The sequence below is a fragment of the Rhinolophus ferrumequinum genome, chromosome 7 (assembly GCF_004115265.2).
Source record: "Rhinolophus ferrumequinum isolate MPI-CBG mRhiFer1 chromosome 7, mRhiFer1_v1.p, whole genome shotgun sequence".
NCBI lineage: Eukaryota > Metazoa > Chordata > Mammalia > Chiroptera > Rhinolophidae > Rhinolophus > Rhinolophus ferrumequinum.
Window position 1 is genome coordinate 46,344,618 of NC_046290.1, and position 13,332 is coordinate 46,357,949.

General features: G+C 43.9%; 1 long non-coding RNA gene across 1 annotated transcript in view; it reads right to left on the minus strand.

Annotated features, from left to right (window-relative positions):
- LOC117024487 (uncharacterized) overlaps window positions 1–13,332 on the minus strand; it is an 84,945-nt gene that overhangs the window by 39,712 nt on the left and 31,901 nt on the right. The window contains exon 2 of the long non-coding RNA XR_004423463.1: window positions 4,111–4,244. This is a non-coding gene — a long non-coding RNA (uncharacterized LOC117024487). The remainder of the gene's footprint in view (window positions 1–4,110; window positions 4,245–13,332) is intronic.

The window sequence follows — 13,332 nt, forward strand, 5'->3', positions numbered from 1 at the left end:
TCACATTAGTCAGCAGCCCTCTTAAATTATTTCTATGAAATAATTTACTGTGGATTACAAATTCTTATATGGCATTTAAAGTTAATGATTAGGCAGAGAGATATATCAAAAATATGATTAGTCACATATGTACCTGACTTGCATGGTTTTAACTCTGCATGTTTTATAAGAATTGCTTTTTAAAAATATGTTTTAGGGCTTATGTATTTTTCCACTAAATTTCTTTTTCCATTTTTAAAGGAAAAGAAAGATAGAAAGATAGATGCACACACTCTTATAAACTCTCTCCTCTAACTAAACATCCATAGAATTATTTTCTATTTCATGATGGCCATTTAGAGCACAGGTATTGGTGTGTGGTCTGAAACTACAAGAACTGACAGTGGTAAAGATCTCTTGCCGCATCATTTGAAGTCAAGATGTAGAAATCCTAACAAAATAGGAGATTTTCGATCAAAGTTGTGATGTCTCATTTTCACTGTAAGGAAGTGATGTGCCGCCAACAGAGTAAGAAATGAAATGAAACCCAGAGCTCCTCATTCAAATCTTGGAATGAGCTACTTCCTAACTCATTTAAATTTCTCTACATAGTTATGGTTAAGGCTTTTAGATTTTTGTTCCTGTTGTTGTTGTTACATTTCATTTATCACCCAGGAAAGTAAGATGTAGAAGGTTACCCCTGATGGGTTGAAATTTTTATTTGCCTGGTAGCGTCCCCCAGAGCATTTCCTTTGTATTTCAAACAGATATTTCTTTTTCTCTTGTCTTCCCCTCTCTTCCTACTTAACAGTGGTTGTCTTCACCCAACTATTTATGATTCATTTCATGAAAGGCTAGGTTTTCTCTGAGGGTACTAAAAAGTCTTCAAGTAGTTTTAGAGACTAGCAGCAACAGGGAACTATCTTCCTTTGTGCTGTAAAATAAAGTCATTGTCAATAGCCTGCAACCTGCAATAAACTATTAAAAAAGGAATTTATGATGGCTGGTCATTATCCTCCTGAAATAATGTTGTTACAAGTCTGCCCTTGTCAGTCATCTGCAGGAGTCACATGCCGAATCTCAAACAAAGGGAGGGTCTGGATCCACACAGAGGCTCATGGCCAATTACCCGGGGATGGCCTGGCCTGATAGTCCCTTAAGCTCTTCATCACCTTCTCAAAGCAACAACAGAGGAAGAGCCACACATGTATTCTATCTGGAGTGCACAAAAAAGGCACCTGTTTGTGAGGTGGAATTTGAAATGGGAATTAGAAAAATATTTGCATGGCTGATAACAGCAAATGACGTGCTAATGCCTTGGGGCGTTTGGGGAATGGCAGGTAGGACTTTACAAAGACAATTGGAAGCATCCTGCACACACTTAAGGCTTCATATCATTGACTCTTCCTTGTTTATAACATTAATGTACGTCCTCCCTGTTCCTCTTTGGCCTGCGAGCAATTTCTTTTGCTGAATCCGGGTTTATCTGACATGCCCCTTGGGGAGTCCTCTTGGGTATCAGCAAGGAGGAGAAGAAGAGAGAGCATACTATCTTGTTGCTGAGTGTGATGTGGGAGCGGAAGGATGTGGAGAATGGAGGAAGGAATAGAATTATTCCTCAGTGGCTGGATTAGTCTAAAGTTCAGGAACTGGAATAGGTCTGCTGGTGTTGCAGATCACCAAAGGCAGAGGATCCACCTCAGAGAGAGAGAGCTCTAGAGAATGAAGAATAATGAAATTGTGTGTGGCTGGGGAAGGATTCAAGATGACACCAGGAGAAGGAATGAGGCGGAGGATTAAAGAGGAAGTGATAGCCTGAAAATAGTTTGACTGGATTTTAAGAGCGGACTATACAAAATTCCATGTTCTAAACCTTTATAAGGGAAATCAAGAAAGTAATAGAATTTTACTGGTAAAATAATGCTTTCTTTATTTAAAAAAAAATTATGTTGTGCCTGCAATTGTGGAAAAAAAAAGTTCTCCAAGATTTGGGGGAATATTGCTTAATAGTAAATACTGCTAAAGCAAAAAAAAAAAAAAAAAAAAGTTTTTAAAAATGAGACAAAATGAGAAACTAAGAACGGTCACTTTTTGGACATTAATTTACATAAGCATACTCTAACATATTGTGCCGTTCACTACGTGTTTCCGAAAGTTATCAGAAGCATATGTTGAGTATGTTCTGAAAACCAATTTGCTTAGTTCTGTGGAGCAACGTCTGGAGTTAGTGCCTATGGAAACATAATAGCATGCACACGACTTTAATCTCATTATTTTGAAAACTTGGAAAAGCTTTTTTATCATCTGAAATGGTTGATTTTCTTATATTGTGTACCTAGAAAAATACTAATGATTTTATTTAGGGAAAAAATTATGTAGTTTTAGAAAACTGAAAGTCAAAATCTAGAATTAAAATTGTCACTTCATACAAAGCTGTGATTTGTCTCGATATAAGTGGCATCACTTTGTTACTGCCTCGTAGGATTACCTCTATAGTTTCACAAGAGCTTTCTAAAACACATCTCGAAAGGAAAATCTAAAATCTACTAAAATATTTGAAAATTAAAGACCTAATAGAAATAAATATAGTGAAACGACAAACGCTATGAGCCAAAGTAATGCTAATTTATATTTACAACATGTTTCACTTTTTTATGCAAAATTTCAGAGCAGCCACTACCCACTAACACTTATGAATGATGGTCTATGTAGCAGTGCCTGAAATTACTTAATCACCCCATAAGTGCAAAGCTGGAACATTTGCAGCAACATTTATCAAGGGTCACTTTTAAGTGATTGAAACTATCAATGATAACCTTTTAGTAGACAATCTACTTTTGGTCAAAATATTACTGTAGAGGTCATCCCCCTTTGAAGTGCCATGTATTACATCTGCAATCATGCTGTCAAGATAAACTGTATTTAAGACATAAGGAAGAGAATTTCTTCATTAAATGCAGAAAAAAATACACAGTGTTCTTTATTGTAACATGGTCCTATTCCATGATTATCTGTAAATAGCCAGAGTGAAGGAGACTCAACTCAGTGGCCTTCTGGTCAAAAGATGGAAACTTTTACATGTTTAGCCATTAGAAACTTATGAGAACTTGTCACTGTACTGGAAAAATAAAATCCAATAGAAAGTATGATTTTCTAAAATATTTTTCTAATTATCACCTTATGTCTCTGTGGTTCTGCAAATACAAATAGAAAGCTAAGTCCTTTATTTCTTCCCAACTTCAAGTTTAGCTACAAAACTCCTAAATGAAAACAAGTTTTCTGGGGTTCTAAATGTCAGGAGTGGTGAAGAACAGAGATGCAAGAATTCTAGAACAGGCTGTGGAGGGTCCCAGAGGCTCGTGGGAGCAATCGGTGGTGCTGAAGAACGCCCTGGGTCTCAGGTTGTCCACTCCTCACCCTGATGTACTCATTACAGTTTGCTAAAAGACCATTTTGGACGAGTGGAGCTGCTAATGTTGGACTCATTATCACAAGAACCACTGAACTAGCTATCATCGATGTCACCGTTACTCCTTGGTAGCAAGAAGGAAAGTGGTCTCTCTGGGAATGGTTTCCAGTTAACTAGGGGCTAAATTGGGAATGGAGTAACTCCTGACTCTCAATCTACAGCTGTTTAATGTGTTAATATTAGAAATTGGTTTAGCCAAGGGATTATAGATTAGAACATATTTTGTTAGATTTATACCTAACTATTTCTTGGTTTTCTGTACCAAAATTTGGGATTCCCCAGAGTCCCGAATTAAACCTGAAGCACTTTTGCCCCATTTGAGCCTCAGAGACTAATGCTGTCCAATAAAAATATAATGTAAACTACACATGTAATTTAAAATTTTCTAGTAGCCACATTTTAAAAAGTAAAAAGTGGCAAGTGAAATTCATTGTAATTATAGTGCATTAGTTATTTATTGCTGAGTAACAAATTATCCCAAAACTTAGCTTAAGACACACGTTTATTATTTCACAGTTGTTCTGGGGCAGCATGCATGAGCCACATAGCTGGATGGTTTGGCTCAGGGTTTCCCCTGAGTTTGCATTCAAGCTATCAGTATGGCTCTATCATGTGAAGCATTGATTAGGGCAGGAGGATCTGCTTCCAAAAAGGTCACTCACATGGCTGATAGTTAGTGCTGGCTGTTGGCTGAGTTGTCTCAGTTCTTCTCCACATGACTTCTCATCCTGCAGGGCCTCTGTTCTCCACTTGGCATCTTCAGCAGGAGAGCCTGTTCTTTGCCTGTGGCTGGGCTCTAAGAGATAGAGATAGAGATAGAGATAGAGATAGAGATAGAGATAGAGATAGAGATAGAGAGCAAGCTAATGAGGGAGAGAAGGAACACTCAGGAAAGAAGCTGCATCTTTTAATAATCTAATCTTGGAAGTTACCTCCCATCACTGCTGCCCTATTCTGTTAGAATTGAGCCATGAAGTCCAGCCTATATTCCAGGGGAGGGAATTACATATGGACATGAATACCAAAACGCTCAGGTCATTGGGGGTCATCTTATAGGTGGCCTACCACAAATATATGTTAATTACGCCAATATATCTAAAGTATTATTTAACATATAATTAATACTAAATTATTAATGAGATATTTTACATTCTTTTTTATTCTAAGTCTTCAAGTCCAGTATGTATTTTATACTTACAGCACATATCAATTTGGACTAGCACATTCCAAGCATTTGTAGCCACATGTGGCAAGTGACTACTGTAGCATACCACACATGCTCTGCAGACACCTGAAGACCCAAAGACCCTAAGAGAATCTTCTTCGCTAGGAACTTAAACGATTTAAGTGATTTATCAGCAAGTGCTTTCCATGTGCCAGGCACAGTGCTAAATCTGGGGAACGCCGAATCAACAAATCATAGGAACTAAAGGAAATCGGATTAATAAGTACTTAAATTCTGAATCTAGATCTGTCATGTTGGGCCCATCTCAGAGAGCTCTAACCTGTGATGGGTTCTGGAATAAGCAGAGCTCAGTCTCTCCATAGTCCTTAGAAAGGTGGGTAACCCAGAGTCTGCTCAACTCAGCCAGAGCCTCTGACAATGACCACACACATCATTCACCCCCCCAGGCCCAACCTGAGTCCATGTCTCCAGCCCTGAGCTGGAGCCCACATGTTGGCCTGAAAGCTGATTTGCCTTGGACGTGGAACAAGTTAAATATTTGTTTAGTCAGTACATTGTACTTTCCACTATTCTCCACAAGCAGGGCCTGTAGGGAAAGGAGATGTATCAGGACACCTTAACTATTTTAGGCTTCTAGAGTGCTTTGGAGGGAGCCCTGCAGAAATGCTAGTACATGTCATGGTTGCACCAAGCTTCATATACATGTGACTAAATTTATGTGCGTAAAGAATACCCTTAATTTTATTTCAGCAGCTATGAATGGGTTTAGCATCAGAGAGAATTATTTTCAGTCTATTCTCTGTCCTAATGCCAACAATGCAAATTTCTTTGATTTGGCAGAATGTACATATGGACTTGAGTTGCATTTTTCTCACAATGTATGTCCTGAATTGTATTTGTGGTAAGTTATAAGCATCTAGGGAGAGTATAACCGTGTGCAACCAGGGCCTGCCACAGAAGCTTCCTATATTCTAAAATAGCACTTACATACTATTTATTAATGGTGATCGACCTGGCAGTTCAGCTAAAGCATTCCGGGTTTTATCTGGGGGAACTGCAATATAATTTTCATTAGCAGTAGAGGAAGGCAGCTTTCTGAGTGGTCTTTCTACCAGTGTAAATAGTAATCATTTGTTTTAAAGTCAGAAGAAAATCCATGCTTGTCTCAGTGGGAAGAAATCAGTTTCATTCAGATAGTGTCTGGAGAAAATGGTCTTGAATAACTTCTTTATTTTTTTGTCTTTATAAAAACCTTGTTTTAAAAAAATAAAACAACTGTGTCAGGACAGTTTCAAGTGAAGGACTACAAAAAAACCCTATATCTTTTTTACACATAAAACCCATCTCCAAATTTTTGTCATATATGCATGTGCTGTTTCATCAATGTTACATGAGTTGCATCTTTAACATAAAATGTCTTTGTTCCACAATGTGAACACAATAAAAAATGACACATCTCATTGCTGTGTCTAATAATGTCGTGATTTTGGTTGAGCTGCCGTAGACTACGGCTCAACCATAAAACCTGGAAAAACATTCAGGGGGTCTGGAACATAGAAAAATCCCCAAAGCTGTTTGGCTGGAATTTGAAGGGTGAAATTAAAGCTTCTGTTCTGTGTAAATCTGTCCAGAGTTAGTGTTTTACAGCATCAGACACTGTTCTGGGAGCCAAGAACTGACTCTGACTAAACGCCCCTCCAAGAAGAGAAACCCCCATGCCCTGAAGTCAGGATACCTTAGAGAGAGAAATGAATTTTAAACATTCCATAGTAAATTCAATGTATGCATGTCATCTTGTCACATGTAGAGTGGCTTCATTCTAAAAATGCACTTTGTTCCGGTTTTGGAAATGCTTAATAAAAACTAAAAGAAAATAGTATTTTAATTGGCCTTTGAGAAGACCAGCATGCTCAAGCTTGCCATATGTCATGGGATACAGGACTGTATTTGTGCAGTTTTAGAATGCAGAGTTAAGTCCACGTATATCCTGTAGCAAATATATATGGATCTATCTATATACACATATACACACACTCTTGCACATAATGTGCATAGGGACAGTGGTAAAAATATCTGTATTTTTTAAATTATAACTTTTATTGTCATTTATGCTAACATATCCCACAAAACAAATGTTTAGTTGCTGTAGTAGGGCAGGCAGCTATGAAGGCTAGGGTACCTGCAGCTCTTTCCAGGAAAAGAGAGACTCGAAGGTGGATAGAATCTTTTGCCTTTTCCATACGAACTTTGAGTACATCCGCTAACCCTTGAAGGTTGAGATTTGCTTTACTACTGGAACTCACACCATTTGGCTGGGGTGGGCTGCAGCCAGCAATCTCCTTGGGCGTCCAGTTCCTGGCAGGGCTTGCGTGGCCTGTGTACCAGGCTTGGTTTGGAACGGTTGGGGGGGCTTCCTATCCCAGGAAAGATCTAGTTTGTTGCCCGCTCCCCCAACGCCAGGGCCAACCGTGCCGCGTGAACCCGGAGACGCGCGCCCTCCGCGGGGTAGGTAAGCCAGCGGTGCCGGCGCCTACCCAGCGGGAGGCGGGAGCAGGCCCTCGCTCTCTGGCTTGCTGGAAGTGCGACATTGATGTGTCCTTCTGGCCGGGGCTCCCGAGTCACAAGAGCAATTTTGCAGCAGGTACTGGCCAGCACTAGGAGACCTGGACTGTGGGGCGCGGCCTCCCCAACCCCCTGACAAGCCCGCGGGCCAGAACCGGAGGAGGCCCGTCGAAGTCCCGGGACTCCTGGCTGGAGGCGCTTATGCCCAGGTCTCCCCACTCAGACTTTCAGATGGTGCCGGGGGGTGGGTCGGGAATCCCTAAAAAGTCCTAAACTCTTCCGGGGCATTCGTAAATTATGCGCAGTGCCCTCATCGCCCCAAGTGCCGCGTCCACGCGGACCCGACGCCTCTTAGAACCAGCCGGCTTCCGCTCAGGCCGGAGCGGTTTGATGGCCATCCTAAAGAAGACTCGTGTGGCAAATAGATATATTTTTAAAACCCCAAAGCGAATTTATCGTAAAACTCATGAAGCTTAAGCTTCCGGGTCCTTGACTGGCACTATCCCTTCCAAGTCCCTGGGAGGGGCGCTAGCAATTCTGGATTGCGAACTGTGTTCTTGATTTTAAAGCCCCCACCCCCCTGCCTCATTGTCAGCGGTGGCCCACCAGTCCCGCCACTGCCTCCGGCCCGGAACCGCTCTCCTCCTGCAACTCTCGCTTTGGTTAAGAGTCTGTTTGGGGCTCCGCTGGCAGGCGTAACTTCTGAGTAACTCCGGAACGCCAAACAGGCTATTATGGGGCACAGAGTCAGATTTATTACGTCATTTTCACACCTCCTTTTTCGGATTGTCTTGCCTATTTGAGTCCACCGAGCGACTAGGCCCACACAGCACCTTAAGCAAAAGTGTTGCAATTCAGAGGAAGTATAGATTCGGTGGAAATTCTCATTTTCCTAGGCATCTTTTTTTTTTCTTGGTATAATTTCATCTCTTGGCCAACGTTCTGAAATTGAGTATTAAATTTCATGGTTTTTACATGTTGTTGAAACCAGTGTGGCGTGATGAAATACATGCAATATGAAATCTCAAAAACAAAACAAAACAAAACCCCAAACCAAAGTCTCCTCTTTAGGGCAGGCTGATTAAGCAGCTGGAGAGCGGAGAAGGATTTCGGAATCAGGAGAAAGGAGCAGGAAGGTCTCCCTTGCTATCATCAGAACGTCCTCCCACCCCAGAACAAATAAATAAAGCTCTGATTGCCCCTAAATCTGGGGCCTTACTTGAAAAGGCCTAATTGCTATCTGCAATTCAGATAGCATCACCCATTTCTATGCAAGGAAACAGTTCTGTACTTGGCAAACGCAGGTTTTTAAATTTTCTGACTTTTATACTTACAGGAGGGAGATGGGATAGGTAATCTTTATATCGCAGTGAAACTCAATGCCTTTCCCCAACTATTCTCTGGCCAAGAAAAGCCTGTATCGGAAGCCTACAATTACAAAAATTTAAAAATCTACTTACAGTTATAAACTTTATTTTGTATTTAATCTTCAACAGGCTAAGGGCATTTTAATAAACATTGGTAATTAGAAGTCAAATGAGAATAAACAGATATTCAGCAAGTAACGTTCGTCCTCTATTTGTGGACAGTGTTGCTTTCATTGGTTTTCCTCAAAACCATACGGGTGGGATGAAAGAAAAATGTGGGTAAGTGTGCATTTTGCCTGGATCTGAACCTTTCCATCTTAAATCTTTGGCTCCAGCACGGTTACGTCTGGTGGACCCAAGCTGGCTTTGCCTGGCTTACTAACCTGGGTTTCTGCGGTATGGACTCAGAACTCCGGTGAATTTCAGCGATTTATGCGGGGCGGATGCTATATCTAACGTCAACTGTGGAGTACCCCGGTGGCTGCAGCCAACCAGCGAGCTGGGAGCCCAGAAATCCTCCCAGCCACTTCCCTCGTCCCAGGCCAACCGGGAAACTTTTAACCTTGAGCTTTATTTAAAGCACACGGTTTTCACAAGCCGCGCCTTCCCTCTGCTTGGCCAGCAGACCCCAGCGCGTGTCCTCTGCTGCGTGGGGAGGGCTCAGCAGCTGGCGGATCCGTCTGGGCTACAGCTGTAGGGGTCAGGAGCTCCTCTCGGACTCGGTCCTTTCAGAAAACTCTTTTCTTGTCGGATGTGGTTTCCCTTTAATTAATCACTCATGTCTGCGTGTCCGCGGCGCCGCTTCCCCACTCTTGCTCCAGCCCGGCATATGATCTGTATTTGGAAGCAGGAGCTCAGGTCCGGCATCTGGCGGTGGCGCGGGTGTGGACTCCGCCAGCCACCATCGAAAGACCCCAGTTGGCAATACTCTGGAAAACCAGCCTTCTGGAAGATCCACTTCCCTCTCCCGGGCTTTCTAGCGGGTTGGCTACGCAGGGCTCAGGGTTCGCAGTTCCAGGCCTCGGCCTGGGTGGTCCAGGTGTTCTGGGTGGTCTCGAAGACCATATTTCCGTCAGGTTCTCTCCCTTCTCCACCTTTTCCCCTCCCCTCCCCTTGCCCTAGGAGCTGGCATCCGCTGGCACTGCCACCTTCTGCTCCCATCCTCACCCCATTGCTTCAAGGATCCCTCCAGGCCTGGCTTGGCCTGCTCTGGCACTGTGGCTTACTGGATTACGCAGAGCAAACTAGCCAACCTCTCCGAACGTTCAGGCTCCGGAGGTTGCTGGCTGAGGCCTGTGCAATCTCTTCTCCAGAAAGCACTGGCCCCAAACCCCAACATCAAGCTATTCTCAAGACTGTGGGCCACGCTGGCGAGCCCTGATGCAGCGGGTGTGCATTAAACACGTTTTCGTAGTTCCATTTAATTCCCCTGTCACTTCCAAGCCACGAAGGGAGGCCTCCTATGCTGGCCTCAACTTCAAGGGCCCAGCCGGATGTGGCAGGGACCACCCTGGGACTCGGGTGTCTGCAAACGTGGCGCAGGCCGCCCCACACCCAGCGAGGTGGGATATTCCTGTTGGTGAGCTTTCGTAGGGCTGAAGAGACCACATGAGGCTCGGTGTGCAAACTTGAGTAGTGTAATGACCGGAGCTCTGTTGCACCCGACGCCTCAGGCGGCTCAGGTGTCAGGTCCGTGCGCCACCTTCCGCCAAACCGCCGCGGAGCGCAGGGCGCGGGCCTCGCCTGCCCCAACCCCGCCGCAGGCCCCTGTTCTGCAGCCGGCTTCCGAGGCCGCAGGCGCTGGGCGAGGAGACAACTCGCTTTTGTCCAAGCTCCGAGAGGGCTGAGCCCGCCAGCGTGGCCCCGCGCGTGGACTCGGTCGGCATTGGGCCCAGGACTCCTAGCCCACCCGCGTCCTGGCTCCGCCGCTTTCCCAGCAGCCGGGAGCGCTTCCTCCCTCAGTCACGGATCCAGGCCGCTGGTCCAGCTGTCAAAACAGGGGGTGTCTCTTTCATTCTGGCTCACAAAGTCCCAAAGGGGAACAGGGGGCCTTAATGCTTGTGTTTGGACACAAGCAATTATCCCTAATTATTCTTTTTCTTTTGAGCCTGCCCGTCCCGCCGGCGAGCTCGCCGCGGAGCAGGCCCCGTAATCCTCCCCGGTCCGCGGATCGCAGTGGGTTCTGTGCGGCCCGAGGCTCGGGCGCTTTCATGTCACTGCGGGTTTAGAGCTGATTCAAACTCATTGCGATGGGGGAATTAACCCCGGGGCCCGGGCTTTCTGGGGCCTCTGATAAGAGATTATACGTGTTGATGGCAAGCTTTTCTTGGCAAAATGTTTTCAAAGGGCTTCGAGTTGTTAAATCAAAGCGCCATTGAATTGCTCGGGACCGCCCCCTCCCCCTCCTCTTGCCCTTCCCCCGCTCTCCATCGCTTTTCCCTTCATCCCTCCGCCTCCTACCGCTGGCCAGGACTGCCCACGGTGAGCCGCCAAGCCTTCCCCGGAATTGCAAGCCACTTTCCTTAGTAAGATTTTCCCTCGGTGCCTCACCATGTGAAGATTGTTTTTGTAGGTGCTCCCGCTGCTGGGCACGTTGGTACCCCTTTCCCCACCTACGCTCCCTCACACACACTTGCTCTGGTAAAGAAAACACATCCCAGATGAAAGACTTTTTTTTTTCCCCAAACGTACATGTGTTTTGTAGAAAACGGAGGTGACAGGGTGGGATAACAAGGAGTAAAGGAAGGGTGGTTTTCTTGCTCTCCCCCTCCGCCCCCCAAAGGTCAGCACACTCAGAGAGGTAGCCTTAGGGGTTAAACGGTGCTACGGCAGAGTTCAGATGTCCCGGGAATCTCACGGTCCTGCCCTGGGGGCCATCTGGGCAGCCCAAAGGAAGAAAGCAAGTGTTGGGAGGACTGCATGGATGACCATTCTGCACTGTGGAAAGTCTCTTTATTCAGGGACTGGGTCTAACTTATAAATGACAAAAGCTTATTGGGTACTCTGCTGGGCCCTGCAAGGGTGGAATGGGGAATACAAAATTTAGATGCGGGCTGAAAAAGTCCTACAGGGAGTAGATCGACATCTCCCTTTGGAAAAAAAAAAACACAAAGTATTACAAAAGAATAAAACACACACAAGTTCCAAATATGTGAAACCGTGTCCCCTGTCACCTCCTCCTCCTCCCCCATATATCACACACACTGCACTATATCGGTCGATTCCCACAGCAAGATTTCTTGGCCCTCCAGATCTTCATCCCTCATCGCATACTTGCCCCCTATCACTTGGACTGGGACCCTGCCCTCCATCTATTTAACTGTTTTCTGCCAGGAACCCCGGTGATATGTAGAACAGGGTCTTGTTCTTTGTACCTTGGCCACTATCTGGGGCCCTGCTGGGAATGGACTGGTTATTGGGAGAGCTGACTACCTGACTCAATATCCACACCCTACACTGGGTTGGACCCCATGGCATACGAGCTGCTGCCTGTGTTCACTAGAATTCTGCAGTGCATAAAGCCTCTAGGCTGTTTAGTTCTCCACCCTGTTCTCCCCTTCCTGTTTACTTTTTCCTTCCCACTCTAGCTTTGCTGAGACCCAGTGTGCCTGTGCAGAAGCCTGCCCATGAGCCTGCCCAAGTTATAACAAAACTTGGTGCCAAGTTGGCCCCATTTGGTCTGCTGGTTTCCTGAAGGATCAACTGGTTCCTTGATTTGTTTTTCTGCTTCTTTCATAGTAAATGAGCTATGGGCCCTGTAGGATGCAAAATTTAGTTTTGACTTTTCGTTTTATGTTGCTGTGGCATCTTTGGTAGTCTCCCACTAGCTGGCTAATATGTAGCTACTTTTGTCTTTTTTAGCTTATATTGTCTATCTACACATGGTGTTTGTAAGCTTAATCTATTCATTGGTAATATTTTATTTAAATTTTTGACTCTGACTTGATACCTGAGACTCAATTATACTTCCCTTTTTCACACTGTTGCCTGGTTTTATTATCTGTTATACTGAAATTCCATTCCAATTTACAAATATTTACTGAGTGCATCCTACGTTGTAGGCACTCTTAACAGTGAACAAAATAAATGAAAAAAGGCAAACATTCCTGCCTTTGTAGAGTTTACATTGTGGTGGGGAGACAGACTTATAAAAAAACTTAAGAAATATTAATAAATAAATAAGTGATAAGTGCTATTGTAAAAATAAAGCAAGTATAAAACGATAGACTATAAAATGTGTTGGAGGGGATATGGAGGAATTTGAAAACTTTATGCATCATGGGTGGAAATGTAAAATGGTGTAGCTGCTTTGGAAAATAGTCTGGCAATTACTCAAAAGGTTGAACATGGAGTTACCATATGACCCAGCAGTTCTATTCCTAGATATATAACCAAGAAAAATGAAAATATATGTTCACACAAAAACTTGTAAACAAATATTCATAAAAAGCATTATTCATAATAGCCAAAAGGGGAAACAATCTAAATATCCATCAACTGATGAATGGATAAACAAAATATGGTATATCCATACAAAGGAATATTATTCTAGCGTAAAAAGAAATGCAGTAGTAATACCAGCTACAACATGGATGAACCTTGAAAATTTAATACTCCTAAGTGAAAGAAGTCAGTCACAAAGGACCACATATTGTATGACTCCATTTATATATATAAAATGTCCAGAATAGGCAAATCCATAGAGACAAAAAATAGATTAGTAGTTGCCAGAAGTTTGGGGAGGGGAATTTTGGAGGAAATGGAGAATG